The 16,121-nt window shown below is 37.7% G+C and overlaps 1 protein-coding gene across 1 annotated transcript in view; it reads left to right on the top strand.

Moving 5' to 3' along the window:
- The window catches only part of LOC137014321 (LYR motif containing 4), an 85,946-nt gene that overhangs the window by 2,286 nt on the left and 67,539 nt on the right, over positions 1 to 16,121 (top strand). The gene's annotated exons all lie outside the window — the stretch shown is intronic.

The raw sequence follows: 16,121 nt of genomic DNA, 5'->3' as shown, positions 1-16,121 counted from the left end.
TTTATAAAAATGAGTGACCTTTACACTTTTTAATGTAAACTTTTGTAATTTTCCATTGTTTATTTTTCTTGCCGCCTCTGAGGAAACACCCTTGATGACAACTTGGTGTTTTGAGGGCCTGAAAACGCAAACTTTTGAAAACAGGTTTCAAAGTGCAAGTTATGAAACCAATATAAAATATAATGAAATGTAATGTTTTGTGAAAATGGTCATGCAGAGCTAGGTAGATTACTTACAAATTGTAATCAGTTACTGATTGCAAATTACATGACAAAAATTGTAGTTAGTAACATATTCCATTACGTTACACATTTAAGGTAATATAATCTGACTTTATGATTACTTTTATATTACTTTTGACTAATCTCATTTATCATATTGATTTGAATAGGATAATCTTCATATTGGACCATACTGATATAAAAATACAAAGAAAAAGAAAATGTATTCCATTCTTTATCAAGAACATGAAGTGTAGTTCTGGATGATTAATAGAAAAGTAATCAAAATCAAAATTCAGAACCTCTAACCGTGTCGGTTATTTCATTTTTTTTTTTTTTTTTTTTTTTATCCTGTTAGTACTTTCCCCTTATAAACATATTACCTCGTTTGCAGTCATGTGACTCCGCCCGTCCAGTCAGCGGCATGGAAGCAACACAGAGGTGAACTCAAATGCCGAGTTAACACTTCCTGCGATGTGACTATCGTGGATGTGCATGTTGTTGCTAAAACAATACATCGTGCAGCCATGCATATCCTAAGTCTATGCCAAAGATGTCAAACTCTGCTCCTGGAGGTCCACAGTCCTGCAGAGTTCTGCTCCAACCCTAATTAGACACCTGAACAAGTCAATCAGGGTTAATTGAAAAACACAGTCAGGTGTGTTGCTGAACTCTACAGGACTGTGGCCCTCCAGGAGCAGAGAAGGATGTACAACATTGAGTCTTTTTATGCGAGGTTAACTGTGTTGATCAAGGACATGATGGTGATGAACTCTTTCAGAGTTTGAATCTACAGTTTTTTGGTTTCTTACTCAGACCACTTGCATCACCACTCCCATCACTTTTACTACACCCTATTTTTAAAAATAGTATGTGAAACAGTATGTAATGATACATTATTTAAACAGTAATATGTTACATTATCATGACCTTCTTACAAATAATTTAGTGTTAAAAAAAATTAAAAAAAAATAAATACAAATTGTAATGTATTTTTATTATTATTTTTTTATATTGCACTTTTTTGTCTAAACTTTTGGTTCGTATGTCACAGTGCAAAAGAAAGGTCAAGTACATTGCATCGTGGGATACAGAATCTCACACAGTGTGCTCTGTTGAATGCAGCTGCACATTTTGGCAAATGTAGCACTGTAGGTAAGCCAGATATTGAATGCATACAGTGCACAGTCGACACACTGCAGAAATAGCATGGTTAGTTTGATAGTGTGTCATTCGAAACATCCACTGCTTCTCACTTTATATGGGAAAATCAAGCCATAATATCATTACAAGTTATTGTTCATATATTCTATCATCATAGTGCATGTATATTACAGATAGCTATAAAAGGCTTAAAGTGTTCACAGAATAACAAGCTGACAGGCAAAAGAAAATAATCTCCCACCCACTCGGTTTCCATAGAGCTTTGATTCTCCCTCTAAAGTCTGCCAGTGTTCATATGTTAACAGTCTTGCAGCTCTTACTTTTGTAATCCTTTCAGTTTGCCTGCATACAAATATTAATATTAATACAATTCATTAATACCTCATGGGTAAACATAGGTAGAGTGGGTTTGTGTAACTCTTATAAAACTATTCTTGAATAAATTCATAATTGAATGTTACAAGGGGCCTCATTTACGAAGAACGAATTTCTTAGTACATTTATCTACCATATGAGTTATGTATATACTGTACATTGACTGACATTGGATGTACAGTAATCACTTAAAGAGATAGTTCACCCAAAAATGACTCGCCCAATCATTTTTTGAGAGTGAACTATCCCTTTAAAGCTAATCTTTAACAAAACACTAATGATCTAATAACACTGTTAAATGCACTGTACATTATTTAATAATGTACATAATTTTGGAATGTCTTTTTTTTATTATTATAATGACAGTAGCAATTCATTTTCATTTCATTCATTTCATTTCACTTGATTTATACCAGTATGAACTGCAGACCAAAGTTCTGCACAATCAAGAGACAGAAGCAATACATAAAAAACAACACACATCCTACTAAAACAACAGATAGCCCAACCTCTCAAAGGTTAAAAAAAAAAAAAAGTAGTTTTTGACATCAGCTTTAAAAGCATTTAAAGATGTGACCTCTCTGGGAAGACTGTTCCAGAGCCTCGGACCTGCAACAGCAAAGGCCTGATCCCCTTTTGACTTTAAACGAGTCTGAGGGACAGTAAGCAATACCATATTAGTTGATCTTAAAGGCCTAGGTGCTTGGCGAAGAGAAATGAGCACAGACACATAAGCAGGAGCCATCCCATGCACTGATTTAAAAACATACAACATAAATTTACATTTTATCACATAGTTCACTGGAAGCCACTTGAGAGAAGCCAAAATAGGAGCGATATGATAACTTTTCTTAGCACCCACTAGCAGCCTAGCTAATTGCAAATGTGAAATAGTTGTCTGGCAGGACCCCACATAGAACAAATTGCAATAGTCCAGACGAGACAAAACAAAGGCATTAATATCCTTCTCTAAATCTTTTCTCGACAGAATAGGCTTTAATCAAGCAACATATTGCTCTGTGTCAAACACAATACCTAGTTCCTTATGTGGTCATGGCAATAGTCTGACCATGAATCTAAATACATGGACATGTCTAAGCATCTTCAGATGGGGCCAAAAAGCATAATCTCAGTTTTACTTTAGTTCAACTGAACCAGATTGTGAGCCATCCAGCTCTTAACCTCCTCTAGACATGCACAGAATAAATTAGAGCCATAGTTCTCTCCAACTCTCAAAGGAAGATAAATCTGTGTATCATCAGCATACAAATGTTAAGACATGCCGTATTTAAAAAAAAAAAGTGAGCCCAGGGGAAACGTATGGGTCATTGACGAATAAGGTTTTTAAAAGTTTAAAAAAGTTTAAAAAACGTTATAGAGATATAATTATTTTTGAGATTATGTGGCTTTTATAATCAATTAACTCTGCTTTTGTCATTTTTTGCAAGATGGACATTTCGTCACCAAAAAAGTCATTCAGTTTAACCAAAATTTTGGTTTTACCGAATGACGATATTTTCAAACAAAGCTAGCAGGCTGATAGCTAGCAAAAGGACAGTCAAACATTTTATATTTAGTACAAGTTTTTAAAATATTACAACATTTTCCATGTTTTATAGCGGTTGTACCAAATGACATGATGTTTCGGGACATGCGTATGATCAAGTGAAAACATTAATTTTTCAAATCGTTAAGAGAGAGTTAGTTACTTTGCTTCATGACCATGCTGTCCTTTGCAGGTGTCTGAATGATGTCACATCCTGTCACATGATACTGACTGCACGACTTGATCCAAAATGGTCCCTTTTTATTGGTTACTCCGAATGACATCAATTAATTTTTCCAGACATTATTTCTCATAACAAAGCAAAGACACATAATTTTAATACCATTTTTTTGCACTGTTGATATATGATGTTATAAAATCATGACAGAATAAAAAATCTATACATTTTAAGATATTTTAATCACAAATGAAATGGCTGTCTTAGCCTTTATATGTAGAAAATTTTAATTAAAACCTTTTGGATTCAATAAAAGAGATCTAGTTGTACTACCTTACATACTTTGGATGTCAGATCTTTGTTTTTTATAACTATTAAGGCCTTTGAAAAAAAAAAAAAAAAAATGACACGTCATGTCATTGACCCATATACAAGCAAAATAAAATAGGGCCAATGACAGAACCCTGAGGAGTCCCACAAGTGGCAGGCAAAGTTGTTGAAACAAAGTTACCATACTTTACAGAGAATTATCTATTTGAAAGATAAGACTTGAACCACTCTAAAACCATCCCATGAATTCCAACCAAAAGGGATAACTGCTTTATATGAATCACATTTATTCTATTGTGTCAAAAGCTGAGCTTAAGTCCAATAAAATCAGAGCTGCAGCGTCATTATAGATCATTAAAAAGAACAAATATTACTTAATTGTATGTAGCAATGGCCATCATTCTTGAAACATGAGTGGAAGAAACTGTAAAATGTTCATTAAACCATTTTTTACCTGATCTGTCGCAGTGATCACAAATGGTTACAAACAGTTTACACTGAAATCTGTTATGCTCATGTTTCATTAACAACAGCCATTGTTTAGAGAGAAAAGCAATGCGCACATTGCTTTCTAACTGTGTAATATATTCTGTTAAATTATTCAAAGCCTAAAAATTTGTTGCTGTTGTTGTTTTTTAACATGCAGATGGTAACTCATATTTGGCATTTTTGAGATATGCAGTGTAATACACCTTCAAATGGGATTTTTCGGGTTGTGGTTTGAGCTGCGTGTGTATAATCTGAAATTCTCAAATTTACGCAGGAGGAAAGAAGTTGAAAGAGCATGTGAAGAGAGAGAGAGAGAGAGAGAGAGAGAGATGCAGGGAGGGGAGAGAGTGAATGAAATGCAGGACAACTCAGAGCGACTGCGAGATGATTGAAAGCCGGAAACAAATTCAGTCAGTGAGAGCGAATGATTGAGAAGGGAGGATGAAAGAGATGTTGATTTTGACGGAAGGTAAGAAAAATATCAGATCTGCCAAGAAAGAAGATTCACAACACGCACCCAGAGAGAAGGAGAGACTCTTCTTGAGGAGAGGAAGCACATTTTTTTCATGCTATACTGCAGATTTAACAATACGGCTGCAAGTGTAGACTGCAGAAAGTAGGGCAGCTCTTACGTAAAGCATCTTCCCGTTAAATATAACCCTCCCCCGTGGTCCTCCAGCTCGACGTTAGTGCAGAGCCAATGACGACATATTTGTGCTCAGTCTTATTCATAAAGCTCACAAGAAATAAACCTTTAAAGTCCAAAGATAAATAAGTGATCGGGAATCAGCTCCTCACATCACACAAAGATTTGCGTGTGAAATCTCACAGATCTCCCTTGAAAGTGTTTGCCTGCCAAGCCGCTTTACTTTGTGTCAGTGAGGTGTCCGGGATGCCTGTTTGAAACGGAGTGATATTTTCTCTTCTGTTTGTATTTATTTATTCATAGCTGATGTCTTCTTATTTGACATGCTGCATTTAACGTGACTACATGGGCTCAGATGTATTCAGTGAGGTACATTCTAAAAAAAAATAAAGGTTTTTTATTGGCATTGATGGTTCCACAAAGAATCTTTAAAGGGGACCTATGCGTCTTTTCACAAGATGTAATATATGTCTCTGGTCTCCCTAGAATATGTCTTTGAAGTTTCAGCTCAAAATAGCCTTAACAGTTCGCACTTCGGTTGCTCAACAACAACAAAGCTGGAGAATCTCACGCAGCCAAAATGAGGATTGTCAGTAACGGTGTTCAGCCTTACATTGTTCAAACCGGAGTCGACACTGATGGAGAGACTCAGGAAGAAGTTACAACTTTTAGAATGAAACTGGACGTTTCTGAATGGTTAGTGGATAAATTTATGTAGTTGCTGTGGAGTTGATTCAACTCATCGAATAGCATGTGCCGTCATGTTCATCTTTTGTGCAAATCCAGCATTAAATTGACCCTCGTTTGTGAAGCAGTCCAGCGTAAAACGACGGCATGACAACAACACTCTACTAGAACAACTCTTCCTCTTCTCTAAAGCAGACAAACGTGGCTTCACCCCCTTTATTGTGTGTTCTCAGGGGCAGGGTCACTAACCTGGGAAGAATCTCATTGTAGCCCCAACCATCCATTTGTTGTAGTCCTTAAAAAGCGATTTCTCTAAAAGAAAATATCTCCCTTTGCATTGAACTTTGAGCGTCGTAACATTGCAGATGTTGTGTATGCTCAAACAGCAACATTACACACTAACTAAAGTAAAAAAAGTGAAATCATAATCAGGACCACTTTGACATCCATGGAATCTTTCCATTCCACAAAAGGTTCTTAGAACTGTTGACTGTTACCCCTTTTCCACCAGCACGAACCGGGTGCTAGTTCAGAGCTAGTGCTATTGCTAGTTCGGAGTTGGTTCAACTGACGAGCCTTCTAAGAACAGGTTTGACTTTCTATGGGCTAGAGAGCCAGCACAGAGTAAGGTCTCTTTGATAGCAACCATAGGCGTAATTTGCGGGTGGGATGGGTGGGACATGTCCCCACCACTTTTTGAAACATCTCGCGGCATGGATATCTAATACAAAAGAAACACCTCTAGTTGATTATAGGCATGTGACGGTATCAAATTTTCATGTTGCGATTAATTGATGAAGCTTTTATCACGGTATACGGTATTATCACAATATTAAAATAAGTTGCAAAACCATTTGTGTCATAGTTTAACAGGTTTAAGAACTCTTTTTGTAATAAAACAAAACAACTGACTGAAATGTTCAAACAGATTAAAATGCAAAAGAATTAGGCTATAAAGAACAACAGATAACACTTTATTCAAGCATTAACTAAGATTGAGCAATAGCTACATTTGTTACAGAAAGTGTTATTTTTTGTTAATGTTAGTTTAGAAACACAACTGATCATTGTTAGTTTTATCTCAGGTCCATTAAATAAGTTATTTTGATTTTAGTAATGTTATTAAATAGTAACTAAGAAGTTAACATTAATTAATAATAATAAGTATTTTTATTTTCAGTTTAGTGATAATGAATTAATATGTTAACTAATGAAGCTGTATGTTTTCAAAGTTTTACTGAACAATAACAAATAATCAGAACATTTCTAATCATTAGGGCATGTTGTAGTCCAGATTAAAATATAAAAATGTTTAGGTTTGAAAATAAATATCCTTTCTAGTCTTTTTTAAGTATTCAGTATTTGGTGCTGTGATGAACAACACTGAGATTACAAAAAATGAATGGCTGTTTGAAGCATTTTAAAAAGTTCACTAGCGCAGTTACTTTGTTTGCACGGTTTCCGTGGTAACCGCTGCACGCTGCTGTTCCATCAGCGCCCTCTGCTGTCAGAGAGTGAACGCGCACTTTCATTCAGCTCGTCTCCTTCACTGGTTCCGCCATGTGGTTCTCGTGCACGTTGGGATTGTTTACATCTGAGCGCATGTCCTTTTGACGCAGGATACAGCGGTGTTGTGCATTTTATACGATTGATGGGTAAAGTATTCTTAATTGCCTTATAAAAAAAATTAATAATTGGTAAAAAATTATTTTTTACGGTATTCTGAAGTGCCGACGATTACAATATCGTGCATATTCATTATCGCGATTTATCGCATTACCGAATATCGGCACAAGTCTAGTTGATTATCAATTTGTGTTAAATAATAGGCGATCTGGCGCTGGGATGTGTTGTTTTTGAAATCCTGTTGACCGCTCGTGCACACTGCGGATTTACACGGACGAGCGCTTCAGTCTATCACTTGCAGACTGTTGCAGCAACTCTCTATTCGTTCAGTTGAAATCACAAAACCAAATACACACAAAGGTGTCCCTGCTCTTGATATACAATCACTGATGAACAGCTTTAGTTTTAATGAGAAAAAAAAAAAATCATACATGGTTGGATTAGAACCGGAAACCTCTTGCACGCTAAACGAAAATGCTGCCACTAGTCCATCCGGACAATATATCATTAAAAGCGGATCCACGCATTTATTACCTAATGTACATACTCTCGAGACTAACGACATATTGTATTATAGCAGATGTAAGGAAGAAACTATCGTAATAATTTTAATATCATATTATTAATATTATTATTGTAATGCAATACACCCCCCACACACACTCATACACATAACTGTCCCACCCACTTTTTAAATCAAATGCCTTGGTGGAAGACGGGTATGAAAGGATCTTTGGGGAACCAAAAATGGTTCTTCTATGGCATTGGTGCAAAAAAAAAAAAAAAACTAACTCTAGCCGTAAAATGAATTTCTCTGTCCATATTTATGGCCAGCAAACGGTTTTGTGTACTTTGGCGGCGCTCATATTCTCAAGGCTTTACTTTTTCTGGCGTCTTCACGGGCATGAATATATGTTTGCTAAAGTTGAGCGTGTCCTCCGGTTTCAGATGATAATGTGCTGTCACTAGTCTCTGTTGATTCTCAGTGCAGCGTCTGTAAGTTCCAGCTCCAGCTGTAATTTTGATGTTTCAGTGTTAATGCTGAGCTTCAGTAGCATCTCTGTGGGTTTGATCTCTGAGAGAATCTCTCTTCATCTCCACCACAGGCTTTGACATCACAGCCTGTTTGCAGCGCTGCAGACTCGCCTCTTCTCTTCGTCTCGTCTCATCTTGTCTCTCTTCTTTTTGGTCCTTTTCTCTCCTTGTCTCGACTTATTTCTCCTCCCGTTTCATTTTACTTTACTTCAAATCTTCCCTTTTCTCTCCATGTCTCTTCTCTTGTTTCTTTTCTCTTCTGCCCTTCTGTCACCTTGTTTTGTCTCTTCTCTTCTCATTTCTTTGCTCAGCTTGTGTTGTTTCTTTCTTATCTTTTCTTAAAAGAGAAGAGTTATCTTTTCTTTTCTTTCTTATCTTTTCTTAAAAGAGAAGGGTCTTATTTCTCCAATTGCTTTGCTTTTGTTTGGTTTCTGTTCTTGTCTTGTCTCTTCTCGCTTTGTCTCTTTGTCTCAACTTATTTCTCCTTTCTTCTCTCTTCATCTCATTTTTTTTTTCATTATTTCAGATTTCCTTTTTCTCTCGTATCATTTAATTCTCTTCTGTCCTTGTCTTGTTTTGTCTGTTCGAGACTAATGTCTCTGTGGCTATTTTTTGTCTCTCGATGTCTCTTCTCTTTATGTCTTGCTTGTCTTCTTTTTCTCCTGTTCTTTCCTCTATTCTCTGCTTGTTTCACCTGGTCTCATCCTTTCTTCATTTATCTTCCTGCTGCTTCTTGTCACTCTTTTTCTTGCATCTTCTAATTTTGTTTTCTTATTGTCTCTTTGTCTTGTCTCATCATCTCCTCTCTTTCTCATCTTGCCTCATTTCTAATTTTCTTCTCATCTCATCTGTTTTCATCTCATATCTCGCTTTTTGTCTCTTGTTCTTGTTTCTTCTTTCTTCATCTCCCCTGTTTAGTTCTTGTATCTTCTCATCTCATCTTGTCTCTCCTCTTCTCTTCTTTTTGTTCCTTTTCTCTCCTTGTCTTGATTTATTTCTCCTCTTTTCATCTTGTTTCATCTCTTCTTTATCAGCAAGAAATCACTTTTGTACTGAAGTATGAAGTAGGAAAAGTCACAAGTTCTCATGAAAAACAAAAACTTTTATTCAAATTGCAACTGGATTACACAGAAAGCAAGTAAAGAGCGCTCATTTATCACTTCTCTCTCCTTATCTCTTCTCATCACTCCTTCTTGTCTGTCCTCTTCTCCTTTTGTCTCTTATCATCACTTTACATCTCTTCTCAGATTGTCTTGTCTCCTTTATCTTGTTTCTTTATCTCTTCAGTTCTGTTCTCACTAGCTCTCCTTATTTCTTTTTCTCCCCTCACCTTGTTTTTTTTTTTCTTTTTCTTTTTTCTTCTTGTTTGTTCTCTTATTATATTTGCACAGTTCCTTTAACAAGATTTTGGCCACACTCATCATTTTTTAAACTGTACGTGTGAATTTCATTTCAGGGGCAGGAAGCATCTTTAGCTAATAAAACATGGCCCGTGCATTTACAGCTGAAGGTGTCATTAAATATTAAGCCATTATAATTGGTTCCACTTCACAGAACCATGAAACAAGTTGTTTTATGTTCTTTTAGATGCCCATTATTAGTCATGTTTTGTGTTGTTGAGGTGAATTAAGTGTGTATTTAACTGCCCATGGGTGATGCTACGCTAATTGTCGCCTACAGAACAAAAGCTTGCTAATCTGCTGTCGTAAGATCTTAAGCAAGAGTTCCTGTTCACCTCCATAAATATCATTCTCTCAGCTGCCCATGTGTTAATCACGCTCCCGCCCCCTACATTCAATAGAAAGGCATGTTATGCTTTTGTTTAAGGTCAGCTTAACCATATCCGACAATATGACGCATTCGCTTAAAAACAAGCATTTCAATGTTCTGTCACGCGCATCATGGCTCATATTTAAGTCTGGCTGCTTGGCAGGGAGGATGAGTGTCTCTCTGAGGATTCGATATGCGTGCCGCTCGATGAATCAGCCATTCCTACGCTGGTGACAAAGACCAACTGCTTAATTGTCCAATGGATCCAACCAGAATTCACCACGGATCTACAGATCGGTCTCTGTTTTCCTCCTGACAAATGCTTTGTCTTGTTGATGACCTTAAAGCCAGATGGCTGAAAATACTGAAAATATCTATCAGCTGTTGCCTCGAAGGGATGATATGAGTGTTTTATTAATAACCGGGTGTCTGATGTAATGAGAAGTGATGTAAAATGAAGAATTTGTTGCGCTAAGATGACCTTAATTTATATAGAAACATACAAAGCCCCCTATTCTGTTGTATTGTTGATTGAAGATTTGATTTCCACTTGAAAAATGCCACACAAAAAAAAAAAAATAATAATGTCTGAAGTTTAATTTTGAAGGCCTCTGCTCAGATCATTTCGATCTTTTGTTTTGGCATTGTTATGCATCATCACATGTATCCTTCACAGAGAAGGAGTCATGTATCATGTATCGCAACAAGCTCTTCAAATGAATCCAAAATGGTGAACAGAGAGAATATTTAATTAAATTCTGAAATTTATTGATTAAATATGCTCACACTGCGTCCGAAATTGGATACTTCCTTACTATATAGTATGCAAAAAACAGTACGCCAACTACTATGTTCGAATTCATAGTATTCGAAAAACAGTAGGTGAAACTTCCGGCGAGATTCTGAAGTGTGTATTCAGTGGTCACATTACTATCCCATGAAGCCACGGGAAAGGATTTATCAATGGAGGTGAAGCGACACAACTGATGCTGGTAGGTCATGTGATAATGACAACATGGTGGATGTAGTGCATCCGGATTACATTCATACAACCCCCATTCATTCTATATAGAACATACTTTAAGTTCAAATTCAAATGTAGTACCTACTCAGACAGTAAGCGATTTCGGACGCACCGTCAGCCTAATCAAAATGTACCAATTTACCTAATATTAGAATTTTTTATCCATTTTCTATGCTTGAGTATCAAACTGTTAGCTTAGCAAAATGCTAACATTAGACTTTAGTGAAATCAAGAAAGTGAGGTTATTGACGGGCAGTTTTAGGGCCCGTCAACACGGAGACGCGTTTTTGTGAATACGTACAAATTCTGTATCTGATAGGTGTTTCGTTCACACGGATCCGGCGTTTTCGGAAAGTAAAACCGCTACTTTTTTAAACCGGGTCCCAAAGTGGATAAATCTGAAAACGCCACCTTTGCGTTTTCGTGTGTACAGCCTATCCATATATTTTGGGAAACAGTGATGTCATCACCCCATGTGTCGACCCTAGTCAGACGCCGCTAACAGCACAAAACAACAGCAACAATAGCAGACTCTAGATGCTTGTGTTCATGCTGCAGAAGCTACTGAGCCAAAATAAAGCATTATTTCTAAGCTTTACTAAAGTTTGTAGACAGTGTGCAAGGTTTATGCGCATGCTCCGAGTCTTATTTGCTGTTTTAAGTGTATCTCTGTGGCACAGTTACAGCGCCACATACTGGTCTGGCATGTATACTACGTCGTTTTGAGTCGTTTCAGTGGTTTTGTGTGGACGCAGATATTTCTTGAGACAGAATCGGATTGGGTAAGCTCTGGCTTCATGTGGACGTAGCCTTAGTGAAAATGCCAAATATATCTTACCCAGCTGCAAACCTGCAACCCAAAACTCGTAGAAGGGGTCATTTGCTGGTAGAAATCTTAAAGCTACAGTAGCAAACTAGACAAGATACTGTTTTTGTTTTCTTGAGAATTAGTCAGAAAAATGTGAAGCTTGATTAACATTACAAGTGGATTTCACTGAATAAGCAAGCCCAGGCTCATTGGGAATTTGTGACAGTGGTGACATTTCTACAAAATGGTAATATGTTGCTTCTTGCACGTTTTGTTGCATCACTTTCAAAGTGAAATGTCCAGTGAGTGGCGCTAAAAGCGCTTTCAGCTTTATCCAAAACAGATGAACATGAATCTGGCAACATTTTATTATGCTGGTTGTTATATATATACTGTGGCAGTTTGGAAATCAAATGTCCATTGAGTGGCGCTATAAGGTTGATGTTCTATGACGTTTGAAAATAACTACCACTAAACCTAACAAATAGCTTCAACAATAGCAACTGTGAGATAAAAACACATTTGCTCAAGTAACCGTGCCATTTTACCTGCTTCTACAAGTCTTTGAGCTCTTTTATCATGACTCGTGCTTCACAGGACTCATACTGGAGCGCTCCGCGTCACAAGGGCAGTGCTGTATTAGGTGAGCTACTGAGCAAGTTTACTACAACAGAAAAGCCAAACATGGAGCTTGTTATGTGATGAAAAAGTAAAAATGTATTAGTTTTCAAATCATGCACTATGGTAAAATTATTTTGAGGTCATAACATAGTATTTTGCAAGGAAATTTTAAAAGGGTGGTTGATTATGATTTCACTTTTTTAACTTAGTGTGTAATGTTGCATAAACAACATCTGCAAAGTCACGACACTCAAAGTTCAATGAAAAGGGAGATTATTTTTAAAAGAATTCACTGTTTAAGGACTACAACAAATGGCTGGTAGAGACTACAACAAGCTTTTTCCCGGGTTAGTGACATCAATAACTCTAAAATTTACATAAACCCCGCCCCTGATAACACACAGAACAAAGGGGGTAAGGCCATGTTGGGTTGCTTTAGAGAAGAGGAAGAGTTGTTGTATTAGAGTGATCTGTAGGGTATTTTGAACTGAAACTTAACAGACACATTTTGGAGACACCAGAGACTTATATTACAACTTGTGAAAGGGGTATTATAGGTCCCATTTAAGGAATTTAAGGAATACAGTCTTTATTAATCAATAATCTGCCCCTCTAATCATTGTTTGTGTGAAAACCAGAAGTATTGCTTATTACTTTAACATGTAGCTTATTTATTTCCATACTGAAGCCAGAATGTACCGAATATTAAAGCTGCTGTCCATTACTTTTTGTGTTCAAAATGTATAAAAATGTAATAATGAGCAAGTATATCCTGAATCCATTTTCCAAACCATGTTTTTTTTTTTTTTTCTCCTTATGCTGAATCACTACGGTAAACCTATAATAAGTGTTTATATTCGGACTATTTCAGACTGGTTCGGGTTAGTCTCACGTAGCCAGACCTTCAGACTGATGGCAGAAGGTCTGGACTCTATCGCAGCTTTCATTGGCCATGGACCACCTAAGAGGACGTTTGACTGACATTTAATGCAACCAATCACAGTTAGTTTTGTCCCGTGTTATGTTTAGGGGCATGAAAATGTTGACCTCCCTACAACACCAGACCGGTGTGCATCTAATAAATTATTCATTCAAGAACGCTGTGCAAGTTTACTGCAACAATGGAGCCACGAACTTCGCATAAATCCAGCATTTAGTTGATCCTAGTAAGCGCTCATTGTCACACTTGTAAACACGATGCCGTTCTTCTTCCACGAGGGGGTTTTGTTTCCAGGCGGACTGCTGAAGAACGCGATACACACCTCTCCTGGACGTCCTGTAGAATTCAACCAACCAGATGACGACTTTGAAAATCCTGAAATGTTTCCAGTTAAGTGTGCCATATGCATCAGATGTTCAGACAACAGAAGTCTGAAGCTCAAATCTAGTCTCATACCGCTGCGGAGTAGCCTAGTACCTGCATGACTCATCATAGACATAAACAGAGAAATAGCTCCTGCATTCCGCAAGACGCATGCAGTTCTATTTAACCGCTAGAGTGCTAAAAGTTACAGACTGCAGCTTTAAGTTCTGTGTTATATCCAAAAAAAGTGTATAGATGACTTCAATGATCTGTTATTTATACACATTTCACTTGTGTTCTGCATGGCTTTGACTCAAGATTTTGACCTCAGATTTGTCACACTTGATACACACAAGCCGTTGAAAGAGCACATGATGTGTGCTTCAAAGCCGGCTGCTCGTTTTTGACTCCTTTGAAGTGTCTGTCACTGTGGTATTTCTAAAGATGACTCGCTCTTTATCTAGCAACTGCCCCTTTTCCTTCTCAAGATACAATTTTGCATCTGTCATCTGTTGTTTTTTTTTTTAGTGTATGATCTAAGATTTTTCAGCTTCCTCATGAGTGTGCTGCTTCTCACCTGTTCTGTCTCTCTCTTTCTCTGTGGGTTTCTCCCATTATTTGCAGATTTTCTTTCACCACTCTGCCTTTCTCCCTTTTTTTCTTCTTCCTCATCCCGTGAAATGGTGGGAGGCTTGGATTTGGCTGTCAAAGCGAAGTTGCCTCGTCTTGGTGGAGGTGTTTCCTCGGGTGCCAGGCAATACTTTGATCTTGGCGTGGCACTGGGGCCTCCGTATGCCCCACACTGCTTGTGTTTCGAGATGAAAAGGCTGGAGATGTGCTTCCTCCTCTGGTTTTCTCTCCCCAGAAGTGTTGATGTGCAGCTTAGTAACTGGCTGTCTAATGACTGCACCATTATTAGCATGTGGCACACACAGCGCTGGCGTTAATGAACTCTGTCATCCAGAAGAAATGTGACTGAGTTTGTCTTCACCCAATGCGCTGTCAGCGCGCTCCTTGTCTCCTCGCTGCGGAGTGATGAGCTCACTGCATCCTTGTCAGTCAGATCTCATTACTTAATGTACTTTGAGTTCTCCCATCGAGCACAAACAGAGGGGCAGTAACATCATGACTGATAAAAGACTGAAAAAAAACTTCTGTGGGCCCTATCATACACCCGATGCCAGGCGCAACGCAAGTGTTTTTTTTTTTTTTTTGCTAGTTTCAGTCCGATGCACTTATCATTTTCACATCCACCACCACGATGTTTAAATAGCAAATGCACTCGTGCCCATCTGTTTGCACATGGACGTGCTGGTCTGAAAACTAGGTGTATTCAGGTGCATTGTTGGCATGTTGCTATTTTGAGGAAACTAAAAACGACTGCTCCATTGACCAACAAAAACCAGTCTTTTTTTTTTTTTGTTAATATGTGCCTATAGGCGGGTGCATAGCGCACGTACACTGCTTGTTACACACACATGGATGCACAGCAGCATACAAACATTTTTAAATATTAGAAGAAAACAAAAGATTCTCCGGAGAAGCGATCAGTCTTTCCGCTTGCAAATTCCGCCATGTAAATAGTGAATCTGCCATGGTGCAAGTGCAACTGGCTTTTAAAGGGAATGGGAGACGACACTCTGATAGTTTATTGCACGTTATGCCCAAAACACACCCATGACTCATTAAGAGACTACATACAACCCTTCTGGACCATGTGCCAACTGTTTTTTTCATCGTTAAACTAGCAAAAGAGGATTCCGAGATGCCCTAACCTGCACCTGTGCCATGCGCTTCAGACCATGAGCTTAGATCATTAAAACAAGGCCCTGTGTGTAACTAATGGGAATATGTTTGCTTTCAATGCCTTAGTTTATAAAGGGTCCTGTGATCTTTCAGAGTTTTGGAATAACATCGATGTTTATGTCTGTCAGCTCCAGACAGCTAGAGATAAAGATAAAGCTGCTTACCTTCAAAATTGAGTGTCAAATGTATTTCTGCTTGGCTAGGATTCATGTTTGAAATCCAGTCATTTCATTAGGAGTTTTGCGTAAGGGTAAATAAGGGTTCGGACATGAGATGTCCAATGAGTGCTCAAAGTGTCACATTTTTAAAATTTCAGTATCGACTTGGTATTGAAGTCGGTACTTTTGACAACACTATGCTGTGTCATGTTTGAAATAACATAGCCAGGGTTTGATATTAACACCTGCCAACCCGCCAGATGCGGGTGGATTTCAGCAGGGGTGAGTAACGCAGTCACTCCTACTAGCCACTTTGGTGGGTTGAATTTGATAA

This window comes from Chanodichthys erythropterus, chromosome 23 (genome assembly GCF_024489055.1).
Source record: "Chanodichthys erythropterus isolate Z2021 chromosome 23, ASM2448905v1, whole genome shotgun sequence".
NCBI classification, from domain to species: Eukaryota; Metazoa; Chordata; class Actinopteri; order Cypriniformes; family Xenocyprididae; genus Chanodichthys; species Chanodichthys erythropterus.
The sequence above is the reverse complement of the archived record's forward strand: the minus strand, read 5'-3'. Positions and strand labels throughout refer to the sequence as shown.